We start from the raw sequence: 24,912 nt of genomic DNA, 5'->3' as shown, positions 1-24,912 counted from the left end.
TCTATTCTGACGTAACTTCCGGAAAATGCACACTGCCCAGCGTGTGCACTGATGTTTCAGACACAGCCATTGTTATGCCATGCAATGAGAAGTACCATGAAACACTACAAGAAGTGTCACCTGGATTCACCTGGATAGGGATTCATTATATTTACAATAAAAAGCCTGCTACAGAAATTTGCATTCCCATCATCATCATTCCCATTTATTATTTATTACACTATTGATTTACTATTTCCCTGACCATTTAGTATGGCACAATGTGTGTTCTTTTTGTGTGTACATGTCCTTGTGATGTGAATGTCTGTCAACTAAAAAAGAAAAATAATAATAATAAAAAAAACCCTCAAAGTGGCAGATCTAAAGGCCACAGTCAGACAAAATACAGGTGTAGGCAGTGTGTGGTGGGCCTTTGTGTTGTGCCCTGCAATTAGAGGTACCACACCATGAAACACTACAAGAAGTGTCACCTGGATGAACAGGGATTCATTATCTCTATGGCAAAAGGCCTGCTACATAAATTCGCAGCATCATCATCATTCCCATCATCTTGCTATTAGTAGCCTGTGATGATTTACTATTTCCTGACCGTTCAGTATGGTACAATGTTTGTTCTTTTTGTGTTTTCATGTCCTGGTGATGTGTATGTCTGTCAGCAAAAATATTAATAATAACTAGAAATGCAATTCCAAGGAATTACCAGTGCATGAAATGCAAAAATAGATAGATAATGTAGATATGGTTACTAAGGTGTAGCTAGGGTAAACATGGTGGTTGCATAGTTTACAGAGAGTTGATAGTGTGAAGGTAGACAGTTTAAAGCTGAAACATTCCCAGTTCTAACTTAACTAATGATTACTATTCATGTTAATGTTAACTATGGTAACAATGATAACCAGGTTAATTGGTTAACTTAGCTACTGATTTCATGCAGTAATGGTAAAAATGTTAACTATGCTAACTATGCTCACAGTGCTAACCAGGTTGATTAGCTAACTTAACTAATGATTTCTAGCAGTTCTGCTAAAAATGCTAACTATGCTAGCAATGCTAAAATTGCTAAGAATGCTAACTTAAACTAACAATGCTAACCAGGTTGATTAGCTGACTTAACTGATGATTTCTAGCAATAATGCTAAAAATGCTAATTATGCTAACAATGCTAAAATTGCTAACAATGCTAACCAGGTTGATTAGCTAACTTAGTTGATGTTTTTTTGCAGTTATGCTAAAAATGCTAACAATGCTAACCATGCTAACTTGCTAGTGAGGACTTTTATTTTGAAACATTTGTTGCTAGGGTATCCATGGTGGCCACTATCAGGAAACAAGAAGTTACTGCAGTATAATCATGTTGGTTGCTATGGAAACGGTCATAAACGCTTAATTTAAATGGTTGCTATGTTGGTTGCTAGGTACATGGAGGTTTCGTGTAGTTGACTGGAGGCATAGTTGATAACTGACAGTTGGAATGGTTGAACAGTTAAATAGTTGAGTAGTTACAATGGTTAAATGATTTAATAGTGTATTATAGCAGTGAGGACCTTTATTTTGAAACAGTTGTGGACAGAGGAAGTAGTGAAACAGGTTCTGTAGTCTTAATGAGATTGTATGCTTAAAGCCTGAGACAGAAGGTGCCTCTCATATAGCGTTTAAGCGTCCTCTCTCGCTCCTCACTGATCTACATAAAGAATGATGGAGCGGCAACAATGGGATAGTCTAGCCCTTCTTCTATCTTTCTTTATGTAGATCATTGAGGATCGAGGAGCGAGGGAGGACATATAAACGCTGCTTGAGAGGGACCCACAGTAAATACTTTAAAAGTTGTATGTAGATAGTCTAATTAATGTTGATAGACAGAATGTTTAATGAATTTTGATAGGCAGATTGTTTAATAGATATTGATTGACAGTTTAATGGTGGATGAGTGAATGGTCTGAAGAAGATGAATGGATAGAAGGTTGGATGGAATGTGCCTTATATTCTTGTTAAGAGAGACACAGGTACAGCTCTCTGAGAGTAGTTGATACAGGTGTAATCAATTTAACTGGCTAGTCTTAAGAGAGCCAGAGTGTATATGCTTAAAGCCTGAGACAGAGTAAATAATTTAAAAGTTGAATGTAGATAGTCTAATTAATGTTGATAGACAGAGAGTTTAATGGATGTTGATAGGCAGATTGTTTAATAGATGTTGATCGACAGTTTAATGGGTGGATGAGTGAATGGTCTGAAGAAGATGAATTGATAGAAAGTTGGATGGAATGTGCCTTATATTCTTGTAGAGTGGAGAGACACAGCTCTCTACTGAGAGTAGTGGATACAGATACAGGTGTAATCAATTTAACTGGCTAGTCTTAAGAGAGCCAGAGTGTGCTTGAGACAGAGTAGATTGTTTAAAAGTTGAATGTAGATTGTCTAATTGATGTTGATAGGCAGACTGTTTAGAATAGGTGGATGAGTGAATGGTTTGAAGAAGATGAATGGATAGAAAGTTGGATGGAATTAGGAAGACTTATGTTGATACAGTTGATACAGGGGAACAGAAAATGTAGTCTCAAGAGAGCCAGTGTAAAGCCTGAGAGAGAGAGAGAGCTGCTGCACCTGGACTGGCCACCTGGTGTAACATTCTAATTGCTGCCATGATGTCATAATGAGCAATGTTAAGTCTATGGGGAAATTGTCATTTTAATTAATTAATAGTTTAAAAAGTACAAAAGTTACAAAGTTGAAAAAAATAAAGCCCACATGGCGTAAGTAAGACCTATGCAACAGCGTTTGAATGAAGTTTCTACGTTAAACGGTTGAAGCTGCATTAACTGCGTTAGAAGAAGAAGAATAATAAGAACTAGAAATGCAATTCCAAGGAATTACCAGTGCATGAAAATGCAAAAATAGATAGATAATGTGGATATGGTTACTAAGGTGTAGCTAGGGTAAACATGGTGGTTGCATAGTTTACAGAGAGTTGATAGTGTGAAGGTAGACAGTTTAAAGCTGAAACATTCCAGTTCAAACTTAACTAATGATTTCTATTCCTGTTAAAATGATAACTATGGTAACAATGATAACCAGGTTGATTGTTAACTTAACTACTGATTTCATGCAGTTATGGTAAAAATGTTAACTATGCTAACTATGCTCACAGTGCTAACCAGGTTGCTTAGCTAACTTAACTGATGACTTCTAGCAATAATGCTAAAAATGCTAACTATGCTAACAATGCTACAATTGCTAACAACGCTAACCAGGTTGATTAGCTAACTTAGGTGATGATTTTTTTCAGTTTTGCTAACAATGCTAACTATGCTAAAATGCTAACCAGGTTGATTAGCTAACTTAGTTAATCATTTCTAGCAGTTATGCTAAAAATGCAAACTATGCTAACAATGCTAACTATGCTAACCATGGTAACTAGCTAACTTGCTAGTGAGGACTTTTATTTTGAAACATTTGTTGCTAGGGTATCCATGGTGGCCACTATCAGGAAACAAGAAGTTACTGCAGTATAATCATGTTGGTTGCTATGGAAATGGCCATAAACGCTTAATTTCAATGGTTGCTATGTTGGTTGCTAGGTACATGGAGGTTTCATGTAGTTGACTGGAGGCATAGTTGATGATAACTGACAGTTGGAATGGTTGAACAGTTAAATAGTTGAGTAGTTTCAATGGTTAAATGATTTAATATTGTATTATTGCAGTGAGGACTTTTATTTTGAAACAGTTGTGGACAGAGGAAACAGGATATGTAGTCTTAAGAGAGATTGTATGCTTAAAGCCTGAGAGAGAGAGAGAGAGCTGCTGCAGCTGGCCTGGCCACCTGGCATAAGATTCTAATTGCCCTATTATGATGTCATAATCGCAATGTTAAGTCTATGGGGAAATTTTTAATAGTTTTTAATTAATAGTTCAAAAAGTATAAAAGTTACAAAGTTGAAAAATACAAAGCTCCCATGGCCTAAGTAAGACCTACGCAGCGCAGTTTGAATGAAGTTTCTACGTTAAACGGTTGAAGCTCCATTAAGAGCGTTAGAAGAAGAATAATAATAACTAGAAATGCAATTCCAAGGAATTACCAGTGCATGAAAATGCAAAAATAGATGGATAATGTAGATATGGTTACTAAGGTGTAGCTAGGGTAAACATGGTGGTTGCATATTTTACAGAGAGTTAATAGTGTGAAGGTAGACAGTTTAAAGCTACAGTTAACAGGATATGTAGTCGTCAGAGAGATTGTATGCTTATAGCCAGAGAAACTGACAGTTGATACAGGTGTAATCAATTTAACTGGCTAGTCTTAAGAGAAGAGTGTATATGCTTGAAGCCTGAGACAGAGTAAATAATTTAAAAGTTGAATGTAGTCTAATTAGTGTTGATAGACAGAGAGTTTCATGGATGTTGATAGACAGTTTAATGGGTGGATGAGTGAATGGTCTGAAGAAGATGAATGGATAGAGAGTTGGATGGAATGTGCCTTATATTCTTGTAGAGTGGAGAGACACAGCTCTCTACTGAGAGTAGTGGATACAGATACAGGTGTAATCAATTTAACTGTCTAGTCTTAAGACAGCCAGAGTGTGTGCTTAAAGCCTGAGACAGAGTAGATTGTTTAAAAGTTGAATGTAGATCGTCTAATTGATGTTGATAGGCAGACTGTTTAGAATGGGTGGATGAGTGAATGGTTTGAAGAAGATGAATGGATAGAAAGTTGGATGGAATTAGGAAGACTTATGTTGATACAGTTGATACAGGGGAACAGAAAATGTAGTCTCAAGAGAGCCAGTGTGAGAGAGAGAGCTGCTGCACCTGGACTGGCCACCTGGCGTAACATTCTAATTGCTGCCGTGATGTCATAATGAGCAATGTTAAGTCTATGGGGAAATTTGAATAGTTTTTAATTAATAGTTCAAAAAGTATAAAAGTTACAAAGTTGAAAAATATAAAGCCCACATCGCGTAAGTAAGACCTACGCAACAAAGTTTGAATGAAGTTTCTACGTTAAACGGTTGAAGTTGCATTAACTGCGTTAGAAGAAGAAGAATAAGAACTAGAAATGCAATTCCAAGGAATTACCAGTGCATGAAAATGCAAAAATAGATAGATAATGTAGATATGGTTACTAAGGTGTAGCTAGGGTAGACATGGTGGTTGCATAGTTTACAGAGAGTTGATAGTGTGAAGGTAGACAGTTTAAAGATGAAACGTTCCAGTTCTAACTTAACTAATGATTTCTATTCATGTTAAAATGTTGATTAGCTAACTTAGCTAATGATTTCTAGCAGTTACGCTAAAAATGCTTATTATGCTAGCAATGCTAACTTTACTAAAAATGCTAACCAGGTTGATTAGCTAACTTAACCGATGATTCCTAGCAGTAATGCTAAAAATGCTAACTATGCTAACAATGCTAAATTTGCTAACAATGCTAACCAGGTTGATTAGCTTACTTAGTTTATCATTTTTTGCAGTTATGCTAAAAATGCTAACAATGCTAACTATGCTAACCATGCTAACTAGCTAACTTGCTAGTGAGGACTTTTATTTTGAAACATTTGTTGCTAGGGTATCCATGGTGGCCACTATCAGGAAACAAGAAGTTACTGCAGTATAATCATGTTGGTTGCTATGGAAACGGTCATAAACACTTAATTTTAATGGTTGCTATGTTGGTTGCTAGGTACATGGAGGTTTCATGTAGTTGACTGGAGGCATAGTGGATGATAACTGACAGTTGGAATGGTTGAACAGTTCAATAGTTGAGTAGTTTCAGTGGTTAAATGATTTAATAGTGTATTATTGCAGTGAGGACCTTTATTTTGAAACAGTTGTGGACAGAGGAAGTAGTGAAACAGGATCTGTAGTCTTAATGAGATTGTATGCTTAAAGCCTGAGACAGAAGGTGCCTCTCATATATAGCGTTTACGCGTCCTCTCTCGCTCCTCACTGATCTACATAAAGAATGATGGAGCGGCAACAATGGGATAGTCTAGCCCTTCTTCTATCTTTCTTTATGTAGATCATTGAGGATCGAGGAGCGAGGGAGGACATATAAACACTGCTTGAGAGGGACCCACAGTAAATACTTTAAAAGTTGTATATAGTCTAATTAATGTTGATAGACAGAATGTTTAATGGATGTTGATAGGCAGATTGTTTAATAGATATTGATTGACAGTTTAATGGGTGGATGAGTGAATGGTCTGAAGAAGATGAATGGATAGAAGGTTGGATGGAATGTGCCTTATATTCTTGTTAAGAGAGACACTGATACAGCTCTCTGAGAGTAGTTGACACAGGTGTAATCAATTTAACTGGCTAGTCTTAAGAGAGCCAGCGTGTACTCTTAAAGCCTGAGACAGTAAATAATTTAAAAGTTGAATGTAGATAGTCTAATTAATGTTGATAGACAGAGAGTTTAATGGATGTTGATAGACAGATTGTTTAATAGATGTTGATAGACAGTTTAATGGGTGGATGAGTGAATGGTCTGAAGAAGATGAATGGATAGAATGTTGGATGGAATGTGCCTTATATTCTTGTAGAATGGAGAGACACAGCTCTCTACTGAGAGTAGTGGATACAGATACAGGTGTAATCAATTTAACTGGCTAGTCTTAAGAGAGCCAGCCTGAGACAGAGTAGATTGTTTAAAAGTTCAATGTAGAGCGTCTAATTGATGTTGTTGATAGGCAGACTGTTTAGAATGGGTGGATGAGTGAATGGTTTGAAGAAGATGAATGGATATAAAGTTGGATGGAATTAGGAGGACTTATTTTGATACTGTTGTGCGCAGAGGATACAGGGGAACAGAATATGTAGTCTTCAGAGAGGAGCCTGAGAGAAACTGACAGTTGGTGCCCAGGTGGCTGACCAGCTGGGGTAACATTCTAATTGCTGCCGTGATGTCATAATGAGCAATGTTAAGTCTATGGGGGAAATGGTGATAGTTTTTAACTAATAGTTTAAAAAGTATAAAAGTTACAAAGTTGAAAAATACAAAGCACATATGGCATAAGCAAGACCTACGCAACAAAGTTTGAATGAAGTTTCTACGTTAAACGGTTGAAGCTGAATTGCGAGCGTTAGAAGAAGAAGTTTAACTAGAAATGCAATTCCAAGGAATTACCAGTGCATGAAAATGCAAAAATAGATAGATAATGTAGATATGGTTACTAAGGTGTAGCTAGGGTAAACATGGTGGTTGCATAGTTTACAGAGAGTTGATAGTGTGAAGGTAGACAGTTTAAAGATGAAACATTCCAGCTCTAACTTAACTAATGATTTATATTCATGTTAAAATGTTGATTAGCTAACTTAGGTAATGATTTCTAGCAGTTACGCTAAAAATGCTAATTATGTTAGCAATGCTAACTTTATTAACAATGCTAACCAGGTTGATTAGCTAACTTAACCAATGATTTCTAGCAGTAATGCTAAAAATGCTAACTATGCTAACAATGCTAAATTTGCTAATAATGCTAACCAGGTTGATTAGCTAACTTAGTTGATGATTTTTTGCAGTTATGCTAAAAATGCTACCTATGCTAACAATGCTAACTATGCTAACTAGCTAACTTGCTAGTGAGGACTTTTATTTTGAAACATTTGTTGCTAGGGTATCCATGGTGGCCACTATCAAGAAACAAGAAGTTACTGCAGTATAATCATGTTGGTTGCTATGGAAACGGTAATACACACTTAATTTTAATGGTTGCTATGTTGGTTGCTAGGTACATGGAGGTTTCATGTAGTTGACTGGAGGCATAGTGGATGATAACTGACAGTTGGAATGGTTGAAGAGTTCAATAGTTGAGTAGTTTCAATGGTTAAATGATTTAATAGTGTATTATTGCATTGAGGACTTTTATTTTGAAACAGTTGTGGACAGAGGAAACAGTTTAACAGGATATGTGTAGTCTTCTGAGAGACTGTATGCTTAAAGCCAGAGAAACTGACAGTTGGTGCCCAGGTGGCCGGCCACCTGGCGTAAGATTCTAATTGCTGCCGTGATGTCATAATGAGCAATGTTAAGTCTATGGGGGAAATTGTAATAGTTTTTAACTCATAGTTTAAAAAGTATAAAAGTTACAAAGTTGAAAAATACAAAGCAGGCATGGCATAAGCAAGACCTACGCAACAACGTTTGAATGAAGTTTCTACGTTAAACGGTTGAAGCTGAATTGCGTGCGTTAGAAGAAGAATAATAACTAGAAATGCAATTCCAAGGAATTACCAGTGCATGAAAATGCAAAAATGTAGAAATAGATAATGTAGATATGGTTACTAAGGTGTTGCTAGGGTAGACATGGTGGTTGCATAATTTTATGAAAGTTGACAGTGTATCAGTAGGTTAGAAGTTGAATATGGATAGCTTAAAGCGTAAGTTTGGCGGAAAATGAAAATAAAGCTATTTTCTGAATGAAAATACATCAACTAAGCCGTGGAGGAAGTAATTTTCGCTCATCACGCAGTACAGAGCTAGCACTGGCAGGACCTACAGCCCAAAATCGCAAACAGTGGGTCAGCATTGGGCTTTCAGCCATGCGCTTTCAAAATCGCATTTTTAAACCACTAACATTGCTCAAAACAGCGGCAAACCTCGTCAGCAGCTTGCTCTAGGTGTCTACACATAAAACGAAGCACCAATCAGTCTGTAAACTTTGGAATAGTCTGTATACACGTGGAATCAATTCGAGACCGCAACCCCGTCTGAATCACAGAAATGTCTCGCGAGATCTCACACGGAAGCACGGGAGCTATTCCTACGGGTAGTCAAAATCGCATTTTTAAACCACTGACATTGCTCAAAACAGCGCCAAACCTCGTCAGAAGCTTGCTCTAGGTGTCTACACATAAAACGAACCACCAACAACTTGGCTCACGAACCCGACGTTTATAAAAGAAGACTGTTATGAACACTACCCCTTCCAGTTCCTCACGAAGGAAAGTCCACGAGCTCTCGTGTGAGATATCGCGTGACATTTCTGTGCTTCAGACTGGGTTGCGGTCCTGAACTGATTCTACGTGTATACAGACTATTCCAAAGTTTACAGACTGATTGGTGCTTCGTTTTATGTGTAGACACCTAGAGCAAGCTGCTGACGAGGTTTGCCGCTGTTTTGAGCAATGTTAGTGGTTTAAAAATGCGATTTTGAAAGCGCATGGCTGAAAGCCCAATGCTGACCCACTGTTTGCGATTTTGGGCTGTAGGTCCTGCCAGTGCTAGCTCTGTACTGCGTGATGAGCGAAAATTACTTCCTCTACGGCTTAGTTGATGTATTTTCATTCAGAAAATAGCTTTATTTTCATTTTCCGCCAAACTTACGCTTTAAAAGTTGTTGATAGACAATTGAATGATTGTTGATAGATAGTTTAATGGATGTTGATTGCTGCTAGGGTACTTAAGGTAGTCACTAGGCTGTTGGTAGGGTACTTAAGGTAGTTGCTAGACTGTTGGTAGGGTACTTGATGTAGTTGCTAAGCTGTTGTTAGGGTAGTTAAGGTGGTTACTTTAGTGGTTTTCTAGAGAAGTCATGTTGGTTGCTATGGAAACTGATATAGATGCTTTATTTCAACGGTTGCTATGTTGGTTGTTAAGTAGGTGGAGGTTTAATATAGTTGGATGGAGGCATAGTTGATGATAACTGACAGTTGGAATGGTTGATAGACATATAGTATAATGAATGATGATAGTTTAATGGATGTTGATGCAGAAAGTTTAATGAATGTTGATATTTTAAAAGTAGGCTAGATCGTTTAAAAGTTGTTCATAGGCTGATAGTTTAATGCAAAGATGTAAAATTTAATTCAGATGTAATATAAGAGACCCAGTTGATAATATAGTTCATGCATAATGAGGGAGCAAGAGAGATTAATTTAGTTTGAACATCTAAAATGTATGTGGTATCAAATTACATCAGTAAAACATTGTTGATTCATGGAATATTTTATTTTAAAGGTTATGATTTGTAACTTGACTACTTCTATTTCAAATTATCAGCATGTAAAAGGTCTGATGATTAGATTCCTCCAAGATCATTAGCCTCAAATGCAATAAGCTAGAGACGGGTTCATAGGGCACAAATCTATACAAATCAAATAGCCTCTGGATGTAGATTTTGATGTTTCTGACCTTTCATTAAATAGAATTTTTTTTTTTATCTTTATCTTGATATTGAAAACAAGCAGTCTAAGGGCTATTTCATTATTTAGTTCAACTTTATTTTTTGTAATTTAAACAGCATAGACACCTGACATTGTCTCAAGGACATTAACATCCATTTTGAATAATATCAGGCAACCAAACTACATAGCACATATGTTAAGCTTGTGGGCGAAGTTGGAGGAGAATCAGTTTTTTAGGTGTCAGGGAAAAGTCAAGGAATTGTATTTGACTTAGATTGGGAACCCTGATTTTGGTAACCTGTTTACATAGCACAATTGTTCATCATTTTTGTCCTAAAACATTCATCATATTTCATTACTGTTTTCCCTTAATTCTAGTTGTTATAATGTCGATAATGGTTCAAAATTAGTAAAATGTGTAAGTTGATATAATGGTTTAAATGGAGTAAAATGTGTAAAATGACATGATGTACAAAAGATTTGATGTACAAAAACTTAATTAAGAATACAGAACACAGGATCATGATAACTGTAATATGTCTGTAGAACACCTGAATGGGCACAGTGCTGAGGATCAGAGATGAAGATGTTATCCAACAATGTGTTCTTCTCAGTGGTGGAGGTGGTAATGAGATTTGTGAATCCTTTAGACTGGAACAACTCATAGATTGGCTTTCTTCCATTGGTCAACATGTCCTCATTAAAATCCCCACAGACTATAACTGGACTATCAGCAATAACATGTAAAGACTCCAGTAGATGGCAGAGATTTGGCAAAAATAGGTTCGTGTTGTAATCCGGTGGTCTGTAAATCACTGCAATTAGTAGTGGAACTGGAGCAACAAATTTCAAAACCAGGAATTCGAGATCAGTCACACCCTGTATGTATGGCATGTGATGGGCTTGAAGATGGCTTTTTACAAACATAGCAACTCCCCCACCATTTTTCTGTGCAAAATGTGAAAGAGTAGTGTATGACACATGTCTATTGCGCTTATACATTCGATAGTTCTCCAAATTGATATTTTCTGGGACAAATGTGCCAAAAAGGTGTGTTTCAGTAAAGCACAAAATATCTGCGAGGCTCAATTCATGATGTCTCTTAATGTCATCAATATGGGCTGACAGTCCTTCAGTGTTGTGATGGATTAGTGTTAAAGATGGTGATCTCAGAGTGGGGAGGCAGTGAAGAAGGGGCATGGCATTTCTAAAGTCGACTTTTTGCATACTGTCCACGGAAACGGTCACTTCTGGATCGGCATATATTTTGTTTTCATCAAAATCAACTATGCGTAGACCATGTAGTGAAGTCGTTCTGCTGAGAGCAACGTATGCCATGCCAGGTTCAAATATGCGCTGCAACGAGACCACTGCAGAAACTGTCGTCATGCCTTGACATTTATGTATGGTACAACCAAAGGCTAGAGTCATTGGAAATTGGTGACGAACCACACCCTTTTTACTAAGAGGTTCCTCTACTCTTTCAATGTACACCAAATTGTCCGGTCCTTCTGGTCCTTTATTGCGATGTCTTTGCCCTGCATTGGGACTGTCCAATTCAACACCAAGCATTTTTACAAGTGATCTGCCATCTTGGTCATGATAAACAATTTTACCAATCTTTCCAAATGAACCATTTACCAGTCCATCTTCCACATCTATGTTTCTTATTAGCATCACACGAGCACCATCAGCAACTTGTAGTCTGTCTGGTAAATCTCCTTTATGTCCTTCAAAAGGTGCACTCTGTCTTTCCATCCGACCAGTTCGTAGATCTTTCTTATAGTCATGTGCATCAATGTTGATCAGATCAGAGTATAGAGCAGATATTGTGTTTGCATTGTGTTGGTTTACTTCTTTATTAGTAGCAAAAACATGCAGAATGTCTTTGGGACAGTCATCAGGTTGACATATGGCCTGTGCAAGTAGAGCTCTGTCTGCTTCAGATAATGCCTCTCCTTTGCGTTTCACTCTTATCCTGTTGAGCAGCTCAGCAAATGGCACATCATCTTTCTGGCGCATGATTTCTGTGAGAGTGACTACTTGGAACCGATCCTTCCAGATATCAAGAACATGATCCTCAAACACACAGAGAGGTTTGGCTTTACCAGGGGGACTTATCTGGTTGAAATCGCCACAGGCAAGTATTGAGACTCCGCCAAAAGGTTTTTTGCTGCCTTTGATTTCTTGCAGTCTCCAATTGACATATGCAAAGAGTGATTTTGATATCATGGACACTTCATCAATGACAATTATTTCAACATTGGATAAGGTTGCTCTCACTTCATCTAGACGGTTTCCAAGGCACTGATAAGGTGGTTTAAGGCTTCTTGGTAGTTTCAGTACAGAATGCAGTGTCTTGCCAGATATGTTGTAAGCTGCTGTGCCAGTAAATGATGTGAGAAGGACAGTGGGCATGGACATGTCTCTTTCCTCTGTGATGCGAGGTAACTTGCGGAGTATCTTTGATGCCTCTCTGTAAATGCATTTGATGAGGTGTGATTTACCAGTTCCAGCTCCACCAGTGACAAAGTAAAAGAACTGATCGGCATTCTGTCCACATACGCGTCTCATGCACCATTTACGCACTGTGTAGAATATAGATGCCTGCGTTTGATTTAGATTTTGATACATGTTACGGACCACAGTGGGGTCTATTTGAGGAGCCTCAAACATTGGTGCTGCACTTCCTCTGTTTGTGGTACTTGAGCTGTATTCAGGAATGTCATCTCGTTCATTCATTTCGTCTGGATTCATTTCCTCACGCTCAGAAATGCACTCAAGTCGAAGAAGCTCTGTCTCAGGTGCAAGTGTTGTCCATGCATCCTCCATAGGTCCATTTTCTTCTATGTTCTCAATAGCTTTCTCTATTGCATCACTGTTCTTTTCATATTGTGACCTGTTCTTCTTGACAACAGAAACTACTCTCTCATTATAGTCTCTTCCAGGAAGACATATATAGCCTGATGTATAAAATGACTCATACGTTGGAAATCCTGTGGGTTTCAGTTGTGAATCTGAACGATAAGGGAGGTACAGTTTGAGCAATGTGCCATAGAATTTCTCTGGAGTCTTTTGCTCAGAAAATCGGGCATATCTGATAATGGCAGGCTTTCCTCTTGTACGCTTTTGAATGAAGCCCATTTCATTTTGAAGTGGTAAAACCTTTTTTCCTTCTTTCTGCCTTCCATACACAACTCTGTAAGTGGAAGCAAACTCTGCCAAAAACATTGTTGCAAACTCTGGTGTATCTGGTCTGTTTTTGTATTTATCTGGCATTCCGGACATCCAAACATTCTCTGAATCAGGAATTCTGTTATTCAGGTATCTTAATGGGACACTCATTTTTAAAGCATTGTCATCAGTGGGTATAAATATCACATTTCGAGAGCAAGACTTCAGTTTCAAGCTACAGACTCGTGCAACAGCCTCTTGAACACTAACTTCTCTGTTTTTGGAGTATGCTTGCATGATTTGTTTCATTTCCTCAGTGTCAGAGGTATTGGATTGAGAAGTGTCAGACACAACTCTTTTCAAATACTCACTCATCTCATGTTCAGCTTTGGAAATGTATGATAAGATGTACATCAGACAGGAATAAGGGTTCAGGATGAACTGAATATCAATGTTTGCATTCCAGGCCCTTAACAAATGCTCATTATAGCCATTAATCCAGCAGTCCTTTGGTTGACGTTTCATCACTAGCACACTGGACGTTGTTAATGAACTGACACAGTTTAGGTATTCCTCATAGCTTAAGTTGCATTGGGCAAGTAGCTGTGGGATGCTTTCAAACAATGTTGTGGAATTATTCAGCAATTCCCATAAAGGCCTCAGCTTAGTTTTAGCTTCTTCAGGAGACATGGAGGAGCGGTCATGATCAGATTCATCGTCAGATTCGTCCATGAGCTCTGCTGGCATGGGTCGTGTTATAAATGTGCTCTCGACAGGCTGTTTCGGGAATCCAAACCGGCAGTGCTTATTTCCTTTCTTACATGACTTTGAGTGCCTTTTGCTGTGGGTTTGCACCTCTGTCACTATTTTGAAAAGCTCAGGGTCAGTATTTGGGTCAGGCAGCTGACATGTTATGTACTTGTCCACAAATTCACACACTCTCTCATCTGGGTCATCTTCAAATACAGGGGCGTTCTTACACCAAACCAACATATGTATATGTGGCGAACCTCTAGCTTGATACTCCACTCGAAAAAAGTAGTCAATGACTTCACCAATGGGCTGTGCTGGTGACAAAAGTAGGTGTCTGAGAAGTGCATCAACACGCTTGTCAAACATGCGCATGGTGGTGACAGGGTTGCTACGTAAAATCTCACATTTTGATGCCCAGTCAAGCTCAGAAAAGTCAACCTGCTCTCCTTGCTGTGCCTTTATTGTTTGTATGACCTCTGGCCATCTCATTTCAGCAGCACTAAATGTACAGAAGAATGTTGGGGTACCCAGCTGACGAAGCATTGCAAAGAGGTCTCTGAGTGTTCTTTCCCAGTATGCAGGAGTACCTCTCAAAGGTTGCATGAATCGCGTGGCATCTTTGTTCCGTATCAGTTTTTGCACTTCATGTTTATCTTGGAGCAATCTTGCAGTTATTTTGCGTCCATCTCTGGTCATAGGTTTTCCTTTACGCAGTTGAATAGACATAGAAGACTTTGCCAAATGCATTTCTGTGATAAATTGTGCAAAAAATATATAATTGGAGTCAAGAGCAAATCGATTGTCAACACAAAAGAGACGTGCATTGAAATATCTGCTTGGTGATAATTTCATTGGTCTTTGTGTTTCATCCAAAGTGTTCATTCCAGTGGGGAACTGTACAGGGAAAGCCATTGCCTCTAATTTAGGAACTCTGAAAAAACTCACTGGTCTGTTTCCTTCTGCTGGTGCCACAGTGAATATACCTTCACCAAATGTTATCATTTCCTGTGCAATATCAGCTGGCTGTAAGCATGAATCTATAGAGCATCCACCATTTTGTTGACTTATGTCCTGCTCAGAGTCAAGTGAATCCTGGTTATCATGTAACTCGTGGGTTTCATTATTAGGCTGATTGACTGCACTATTTGTCTCTGAATGTTCTGGGTCAGTAATGTCAAACTCATCCACAGCATCAGTCTCCATTACATCAACTTCCTCTACAGCAATGATGTCATTTTCATCTGACAAGCTATTCATTCCATCCCCAAAAGCGTGTGTATCATTAGTTATGGTGATGTCCTTGTATTCTGAATGCATCTCTTTCAGTTTGGATAAGGCACGTAATACTTTGGTCATGTCTACAGTTTGGAACTGGTAATGCCCTGTATAGTTCATTCTTCTTTTCAACTTCACTTTCAAAAGCTGTGACTGGCTACTAGGTCTAGGCAAAGCATTGACTGTGGATTCTACCTCTGAAGGGACACACACAACTCCACCATGTATTAATTTCTGCTGGCCTTTGGGAAGACTGATTATTTTAGCAAATGGTATGTACCGTGCAATGATGTGCCTTTCAAGTATATTAAGATTACTGAGCTCTGGAGGAATTGGTGATAGCTCTAACATATTGTTTACAGCAATGGTCGGCATTTTCCCCATCTTTAAGTTTTCATCACAGCTGTAACAAATCCACTCTGTCTTTTCATCTGGTGCACAACATGATTCAAGCGCACTGCACTGCTCGCTGCACGTATGTACATATTTTCCTGTTAAGCATTGATCAACCATGCCTCGATTCTTTCGATAACATTCATGATTGCACTGTTTTACCTGGTTATAAAACAAAGCTCTGTGACACACTGTACACACAAAAGTAGGGCCGTTCCGTACATCCATTCGAAAAGATGCGATGGCATCATGCAAAAGGGTGCTTTCTGTTGGTGTTGACTGTGGTTCAACCTCAAGCGCTGATTGAAGTCCAGACAGGAGTGTAAGATGATGGTACTTACGCTTAATGTGTAAAGCACAACGCTTTTTGTGAAGCATTTTCTGAAATGTGTTACTGGAATACTTCTTTCTCTGTAGAAAACGATGCCTGAACGAGGGGTCATTTCTGTATCTGTCAGTGAAGGTTTCCTTTTTTTTCTGCCTGTATGTTGGATCATTTGCATAGTGATGTTTCATGGTCAACTTCTTTCTTAATTGATAGGTTGTATCATGGGCATAACGTTTCTGCATGTAAGCCTGCTGCCTTGATCTAAAACTCAGGTCACAGGAGTACCGGCTGTTGATGTATAACCTTTTTTTCAACCTATAGTTAGATTCATGCATGTAACGGTCTCTGAGGTATGATGTCTTATTGTGTTGAATGCAGTTTGCATACCTTTTTCTTTCATATTCCATTTTTTTCATTCTATTCTGTTCATAATATTTTCGCTGTCTGATTCTGTTGTTCTCAATGAAGGACATGTCCTTTTGTGCTTTGGCAGCTTTTCTGCGCCTGCGGTTCTTATCACATTTAGTAGGCCTAAGTAAATTCACAGAAATTGCTGGAACATGGACCTCTGCAGTCTGAGCAGGTTGCACATTGTCAGCGTGGCTTCCTTGTTCGTTACACTCAGATGTAAATAACACTGGCATTAACTCATAAATCCATTCATCATGCGATTCAAGGATGGTCCAGAATGCAAGCAGATGATCAATCATGTCACTCAAGTTGACAAAGGTCAACATCACAGCAGTGCCATTGTTTACTGGAAATCCATGAGGTGTTCTTGAGTGTGGATCAAAAAGTCCATATTTATCATCATCTCTGAACAAACCTATTGTTAAGCAACCTAAAGTTAGCAATGCAAACTTCACATCATTTGACAAACAATGCAGTCTTTCAGAGAGCTGTAGGAAGTCCACACCATCAGGTCCATTTTGCCTCAGATGACCATAACGTGACAGGCACTTCTCAATATGATACATTTGTCCATAGATCTCAACACTATCAGGTAATTCATCAAGAGCCAAGTGGTCATGTGCATTGCCTCTCATGCTCAACCTTTCCTGTACGTCACTGTACATCAAGTTACCTTTTTGCAAAATGTAGTCAAGATCATCACTGTTGAGCTCTGTTCGGTAGTGAAGTGTAGCAAGAAATACCAGGGAATTGCAGGTGCACTGCTTGTTACTGTTGTTACCATATCTTACATCACCTTGGTAATGAGTTGCTTGAACACACGTGATGGGTCTCTGCTCCGTGTTCATGCGGGAATCACTAGTTACCTCATTTACCTGTTCTCGGTCATTCAAGTCACTCTGGTCTAATGAAGACTGATGTGGTTCAACTTCAGAGAGGTCCAATTTACGCCAACGTCTCTTTTGAGCCTCTGAGCGACGGCCTTTTCTTCCCATGTTTCAAAATATAACACGCTTAATATAGTCTAATGGTCAAGTCAAATCTAATATTTGTTTATCACAGATTACACACTAGCACATATACTCAATGCTCCACAGACAGAATTGAGACAAGTTACTTAATCAATGTAATCTGAGTATATAGACAAGACAGATGAGATTAAATGTTAAACTCGATATCCAAACACTAGTATTTATTTCAGTGGTTTATTACAATGATCAGTGGGCCCAAAAAATGAATTGCCCTTGAGATGACCAGTTTTATGCAGAACTAGGATGGAATGTTGGAAGTCCTCACACAGCCCAGGTTCAGTCGTGCAGCACAGCTCAGGTGTAAAAGTAGGTATGCAACAACAAAGACAACTTTGGCAGATATTATCCAAATATAAACGTTGATGGGTATGTATATTTCACAGTAACAGTTCTCTATGTGAATAGTTAACAGACTGTAGTTATCCGTAATGGTTCAGAGTCTTTATATAGTTCAGAGTATGAGCTTTCACACAAAATATTTACTTAAGTTGAATTATTGATTAAATGATCAAATATGGCGCTGGAACTGTTAGGTAGAGGTAACACTTGATGACACCGATGAAGAATGAGAGGCAGCCCTTGAGATCAGTTTTATGCAGAACTAGGATGGAATGTTGAAGTCCTCACACAGCCCAGGTTCAGTCTTGCAGCACAGCTCAGGTCTAAAAGTAGATATGCAACAGCAAAGACAACTTTGACAGAAATTATTCAAATATACAAACGTTGTATGTAAGGTATGTAAAAGTTCACAGAAATAGTTCTCTATCTGAATAGTTCACAGGTAGTTCTTAGTATGTTTCAGAGTCTTTATACAGTTCAGAGTATGTGTGGTCAGAAAGTGATCAATTCTTGTCGTTATATGTTTGCAGGTATGTTTGTAGGTATGTTATGTTAAAGGATGCTGCTGGTTCAGAGTGGTTTTCAAGTTTTCAAGTTTCAAGTTTCAAGTTTCAAGTTTCAAGTTTCAAGTTTCAAGTTTCAAGTTTCAAAGGAGTATTCAAGTTTCAAAGTCAAAGAAGTTGTCTGAGGGGACACAGTTATATGTAAAGAGTATAGTATGTGCAGTCAAGTATGTTGTCAAAAAGTGTCACTTGTCGTTATATGTTTGCAGGTAGGCGTAAGTGGGTTCTGTTGTATATGAGTGCAGTGCAGGGTGTGCAGACAGACAGGCACAGTGTCACAAGAGACAGACACCACTCTGACAGGGCTGGTCTGGAACAAGCCTGAAAGGGAAACAAGAGAGAAACACTGTTAAATACTTCCAAAAATAAGGATCACAGCAACATTGCTGCTTTGCTTGCTTCACAGTGAAAAAGCATTATCGTTTCTATTCATTTCAGCAATACGCCTGTAATACTAAAAGGATGAGTTAAGTGAAGTGAGCAAAAAAAACTAATACAAAATTCAGCACAGCTGTATATTATGTAGATTAGGAGCAGATTTTGTAGGCAGCTGCACATTAGATTGTCGGCCATCATCCTTTATCAGTTAAAAACTTGTGATGGCTGATTATATGATGGTTACTTTTAATAAAAAGAGTGGACACATTTGTAGTTGTGGATGGCGACATGGTAGGTACTTAAAAATATGTACCTACCATATCAAGACAAGCAACTGTAAAAAGTAGCTATTTTTCTTAAGTCAAGAAACACAATTTATATGTTTGTGTTAGCAAATAAAAGGTGTAAGCAAGCAGCATAGCTGGTCTAGCAGTAAAAATAATTAAAATGACATACCTGAAGTCCGCAGCACCACAAATGTCTTGAGATTTTTTTTTTTTCGTGGCAAAAACCACAAGGGAAGGTGGAGATGGAGGGTGGAGATGGAAGTTGGAGATGGAGGGTGGAGGAAGTCTTTAGAAAGACTATTGTTTTCTGTTGTGAAAAGGGGAAAAGGTTGTTACCATTGATATAATATTACAAGGCAAAACAATTACATTAATTTAACACAATGCAACTTCACATCTGTAAGTAAGTAATATCATTAGATTATATGGCATGACTTGTACTCAAAATAAGTGTATTGTAACATTAGAATCAGAAACGAATTAGGCCAGTAGGTTGATAGGCTCCATATTTCTTTTAATTACAAGTCGACAAGTCTATTTTTGTTTTATCACCCTGTTGTTCATTGCTCATGCGCCTATGGAGGTTACTATTAGAGATGTTGGCAACAGCTAGCTTACATTATGTGCTGGGCTGGCCTTGTCATGTACGTCCGAGTTCAAGGCAACGCTTCCGCGTTGTAGAGGCGTTAACGCATTGTCACCAGCGTTATTAATGTGACGCTCAAAGTTCAAATTAGTTAGCGTTGCTGCAGAGGTTTCACCATAAAATAAACTAGCAATAAACTCATTTTGTGCTAGGGCTCTTGCTGCCTCCAGTATATTAGCCAAACGCAAAACACTGGTGTATTTTTCTAGAATGTTCGATGCAGCTGCCGTGTCTGGTGTAGCCAGTTTTATTACCAAAGCGAGTTCTAGCTGTTACCCGACGTCAGATTCATAGACGCCGTTTTTCGACAATTCATAGCAGCTACACCAAATAAAAGTGATGATAATGACTGTCACACAAACTATGTCGAGTTAAAGTAGATAATCGCTCGACAAACAGTAAACCCAGTCAATTTTCATTCCAAGAAAGTTACCTCACGTTACCTTCTAGCAGCCAATATAGGTAGTTCTAGCTAACGTTAACGTTAATTAGTGCTAGCAGTTAACTTAGAGCTACTACAATTTCCAAATAACAGACTTTGAGGCAGCTATGCTACTACCCTACCAAATGTCGGAAACAATTCGTAAACATTGTTTTGTACAACATATACGTCGAATAAAAGTGATATGATAGGGAACACCTCACACAGCCTAAGTAGAAGATTTAGCAGGTGGTATTTAGCTCGAAAGTTAACGTTAGCCAGCCTTAGCTACCAGAGTCATTTAAGATACAAAGAATGCTGTTAGTGTTAACCTTACCAAAATATCTTTAGTGTTAACGTTAAGCAAACAAAACTTACGTTGGAGGTAATGTGAAGAGTCACGGAAACTTCTGGTCGAAGTAAGTCGAAGGCTCAGTAGGCTACCAACGAGACCGGCAATCCGCTGAGCTGGGACACGAATGAATGTGTGTGAAGCCGGGTTCCAAGTCAAAGTGAAGAAGTCACGTGCGCGACTGAGTGATGTCATTGACTGAAGAGGTAGCTACCTAGGTTTGACCGGTCTATGGGTTTGACAAAGTCAATTGACTATAATATAATATTACACATTTCACACGACAGAGTTGATCCAAAATGCTTTAAAATAAACAAAATAGTAAAACATTGTAGAACATAATATTAAATTGTATATGGTACTTTGGGGTTAACTGTAACCATTTTCTGAGGCTGTTGAATGGTGCACAGGTGGCCTGTTGATTTGAGTGAATGGTGATCAGGTGGCCTGTTGATTTGGTGCGTTTTAAACGGCCTCAAAAATGGTTAACCCTAAAGTACCTATAATATAATAGGCCTATACATTATAATGGGATTATAATAAAATAAACCATTATCAGCAATCAAAATGATGCAGTTTAAATAGTTTTTAAAAGGTCCGCTGCGCACATTCGAATGTTAGTGACCAGGCAGATTTTTTCATTTATCCGCCTTGAGTAGAACTTTTTTCTACTCATTCAGCTCGGGGTGGACAGGCGGAAAATCCGCTTTCCACCTTGTGCAGTTAATCGGCGCGGAATCCACTCACTTCCATTAAGAAACAACAGAAAATATTGCCAAGTCCTGAAAAATCCTAATGAAAAAAAAAGAAGCTTTTAACATGGATTTAAAATTATCAATAGTATGGATTGATTGACCTAATTTGGGAGACTATTCCAGAATTGAGCAGAAACAGAAAAGGCTCTAGTTGTAAATTGAGATGAAGGAAAAGAGAGAAAATGTTGGGAAGACGTAGCAGGACAGATGTATTGTGTTGCAGATGTGTTGTGGTGCTGATTCATGCAAGCCTTTTAAAAACTAACAGTTCAATTCAATTCTATATTTCATTGGTAGCCAGTGCAGTTCACACAACAGGAGTGATACGATCACGCTTCTTAGTTCCAGTGGATAGGCCTAATCTATCAGCAACATTTTGAACCATTTGTAATCTTGTGACAAAATAAGGTGAGTTGCAATAGTCAAATCTTAATGTAAAGGCATGTAATGAATGTGACCAGAAAGGGTTGAAGCTGGTTGAAATATTATAGGCTACTTGATGCTAACTTTGAACAGTCCAGCAGTGATCAAAAAGTGTTGTTAAAGAGTCGTAAGGGTAGATTAGGCAAATTCAACATTAGGCTACCTGACGTTATCAAGCTGGAAGTAGTTGCTAGGCTGATGCTAGGGTACATGAGGTGGTTGCTAGGGTAAATAAGATTATTGCTAAGATGTTGCTAGGGTAGTTGTGGTGGTTCCTATAGTAACTCAAGGCATTGCTAGGCTGGTTGCTAGGGTAATCATGTTGGTTGCTAGGTTGTGATTGTGGAAGTGGTTGATAGTGGTTTCATACTTAAATTGGTTGCCATGCTGGTTGCTAAGGTAATCATGCTAGGTATGTTAAAATGTTAACTATGTTAACAATGATAACCAGGTTGATTGGTTTACATCTAATGATTTCTAACAGTTATGGTAAAAATGCTAACAATGTTAACAATGCTAACCAGATTGATCAGCTAACTTAACTAATGATTTCTAGCAGTTATGCTAAAATTGCTAACTATGCTGACAATGTTAACTTTGCTAACAATGCTAACCAGGTTGATTAGTTAACTTAGTTGATGAAATCTAGCAGTTATAGTACAAATGTTAACTATGCTAACAATGTTAACTATGTTAACCATGCTAACTAGCTAACTTGCTAGTGAGGACTTTTATTTTGAAACATTTGTTGCTAGGGTATCCATGGTGGCCACTATCAGGAAACAATAAGTTACTGCAGTATAATCAAGTTGGTTGCTATGGATACGGTCATAAACGCTTAATTTTAATGGTTGCTATGTTGGTTGCTAGGTACATGGAGGTTTCATGTAGTTGACTGGAGGCATAGTTGATGATAACTGACAGTTGGAATGGTTGAACAGTTAAATAGTTGAGTAGTTACAATGGTTAAATGATTTAATAGTGTATTATTGCAGTGAGGACTTTTATTTTGAAACAGTTGTGGACAGAGGAAACAGTTTAACAGGATATGTAGTCTTCAGAGAGATTGTATGATATGGTTACTAAGGTGTAGCTAGGGTAAACATGGTGGTTGCATAGTTTACAGAGAGTTGATAGTGTGAAGGTAGACAGTTTAAAGATGAAACATTCCAGTTCTAACTTAACTAATGATTTCTATTCATGTTGAAATGTTGATTAGCTATCTTAGCTAATGATTTCTAGCAGTTACACTAAAAATGTTAATTATGCTAGCAATGCTAACTTTACTAACAATGCTAACCAGGTTGATTAGCCAACTTAACCGATGATTTCTAGCAGTAATGCTAAAAATGCTAACTATGCTAACAATGCTAAATTTGCTAACAATGCTAACCAGGTTGATTAGCTAATTTAGTTGATGATTTTTTGCAGTTATGCTAAAAATGCTAACTATGCTAACAATGCTAACTAGCTAACTTGCTAGTGAGGACTTTTATTTTGAAACATTTGTTGCTAGGGTATCCATGGTGGCCACTATCAGGAAACAAGAAGTTACTGCAGTATAATCATGTTGGTTGCTATGGAAACGGTCATAAACGCTTAATTTTAATGGTTGCTATGTTGGTTGCTAGGTACATGGAGGTTTCATGTAGTTGACTGGAGGCATAGTGGATGATAACTGACAGTTGGAATGGTTGAACAGTTCAATAGTTGAGTAGTTTCAATGGTTAAATGATTTAATAGTGTATTATTGCAGTGAGGACTTTTATTTTGAAACAGTTGTGGACAGAGGAAACAGTTAACAGGATATGTAGTCTTCTGAGAGACTGTATGCTTAAAGCCAGAGAAACTGACAGTTGGTGCCCAGGTGGCCGGCCACCTGGCCTAAGATTCTAATTGCTGCCGTGATGTCATAATGAGCAATGTTAAGTCTATGGGGGAAATTGTAATAGTTTTTAACTAATAGTTTAAAAAGTATAAAAGTTACAAAGTTGAAAAATACAAAGCCCACATCGCGTTAGTAAGACCTACGCGACAAAATTTGAATGGAGTTTCTACGTTAAGCGGTTGAAGCTGAATTGCGTGCGTTAGAAGAAGAATAAGAAGAAGACCGAGGAAGAACAGTACAGTGCATTTTCATGCACTGTAATAAGAAGAAGAAGAAGAAGACCGAGGAAGAACAGTACAGTGCATTTTCATGCACTGTAATAATAGCTAGAAATGCAATTCCAAGGAATTACCAGTGCATGAAAATGCAAAAATAGATAGATAATGTAGATATGGTTACTAAGGTGTAGCTAGGGTAGACATGGTGGTTGCATAGTTTACAGAGTGTTGATAGTATGAAGGTAGACAGTTTAAAGATGAAACATTCCAGTTCTAACTTAACTAATGATTTATATTCATGTTAAAAAGTTGATTAGCTAACTTAGCTAATGATTTCTAACAGTTATGTTAAAAATGCTAATTATGCTAGCAATGCTAACTTTACTAACAATGCTAACCAGGTTGATTAGCTAACTTAGCTAATCATTTCTAGCAGTTATGCTAAAAATGCTAACTATGCTAACCATGCTAACTAGCTAACTTGCTAGTGAGGACTTTTATTTTGAAACATTTGTTGCTAGGGTATCCATGGTGACCACTATCAGGAAACAAGAAGTTACTGCAGTATAATGATGTTGGTTGCTATGGAAACGGTCATAAACGCTTAATTTTAATGGTTGCTATGTTGGTTGCTAGGTACATGGAGGTTTCATGTAGTTGACCGGAGGCATGGCTGATGATAACTGACAGTGGGAATGGTTGAACAGTTAAATAGATTAGTAGTTTCAATGGTTAAATGATTTAATAGTGTATTATTGCAGTGAGGACTTTTATTTTGAAACAGTTGTGGACAGAGGAAACAGTTTAACAGGTATATGTAGTCTTCATAGAGAATGTATGCTTAAAGCCTGAGAGAGAGAGAGAGCTGCTGCAGCTGGCCTGGCCACCTGGCAGAAGATTCTAATTGCCCTATTATGATGTCATAATCACAATGTTAAGTCTATGGGGAAATTGTCATTTTAATTAATTAATAGTTTAAAAAGTATAAAAGTTACAAAGTTGAAAAATACAAAGCCCGGATGGCCTAAGTAAGACCTACGCAGCGCAGTTTGAATGAAGTTTCTACGTTAAACGGTTGAAGCTCCATTAAGTGCGTTAGAAGAAGAATAATAATAAGAAGTTTTGGAATAACAGTACAGTGCATTTTCATGCA

General features: G+C 38.0%; 1 protein-coding gene and 1 long non-coding RNA gene across 5 annotated transcripts in view; one reads left to right on the top strand and one right to left on the bottom strand.

Annotated features, from left to right (window-relative positions):
* Nucleotides 1–24,912, top strand: part of zbtb49 (zinc finger and BTB domain containing 49) — a 93,114-nt gene that overhangs the window by 34,558 nt on the left and 33,644 nt on the right. The window lies entirely within an intron of this gene.
* On the bottom strand, nucleotides 17,679–20,667 carry LOC134068910 (uncharacterized). The gene is made up of 3 exons (XR_009936734.1): nucleotides 20,502–20,667; nucleotides 19,226–19,363; nucleotides 17,679–18,712 (listed from the first exon to the last, which is right to left on the bottom strand). It is a non-coding gene; the product is annotated as an uncharacterized LOC134068910 (long non-coding RNA).

Source organism: Sardina pilchardus, chromosome 21 (assembly GCF_963854185.1).
Source record: "Sardina pilchardus chromosome 21, fSarPil1.1, whole genome shotgun sequence".
Classification (NCBI taxonomy): Eukaryota; Metazoa; Chordata; class Actinopteri; order Clupeiformes; family Clupeidae; genus Sardina; species Sardina pilchardus.
Note: the sequence above shows the minus strand (reverse complement) of the source record. Positions and strands in the feature narration are given on the sequence as shown.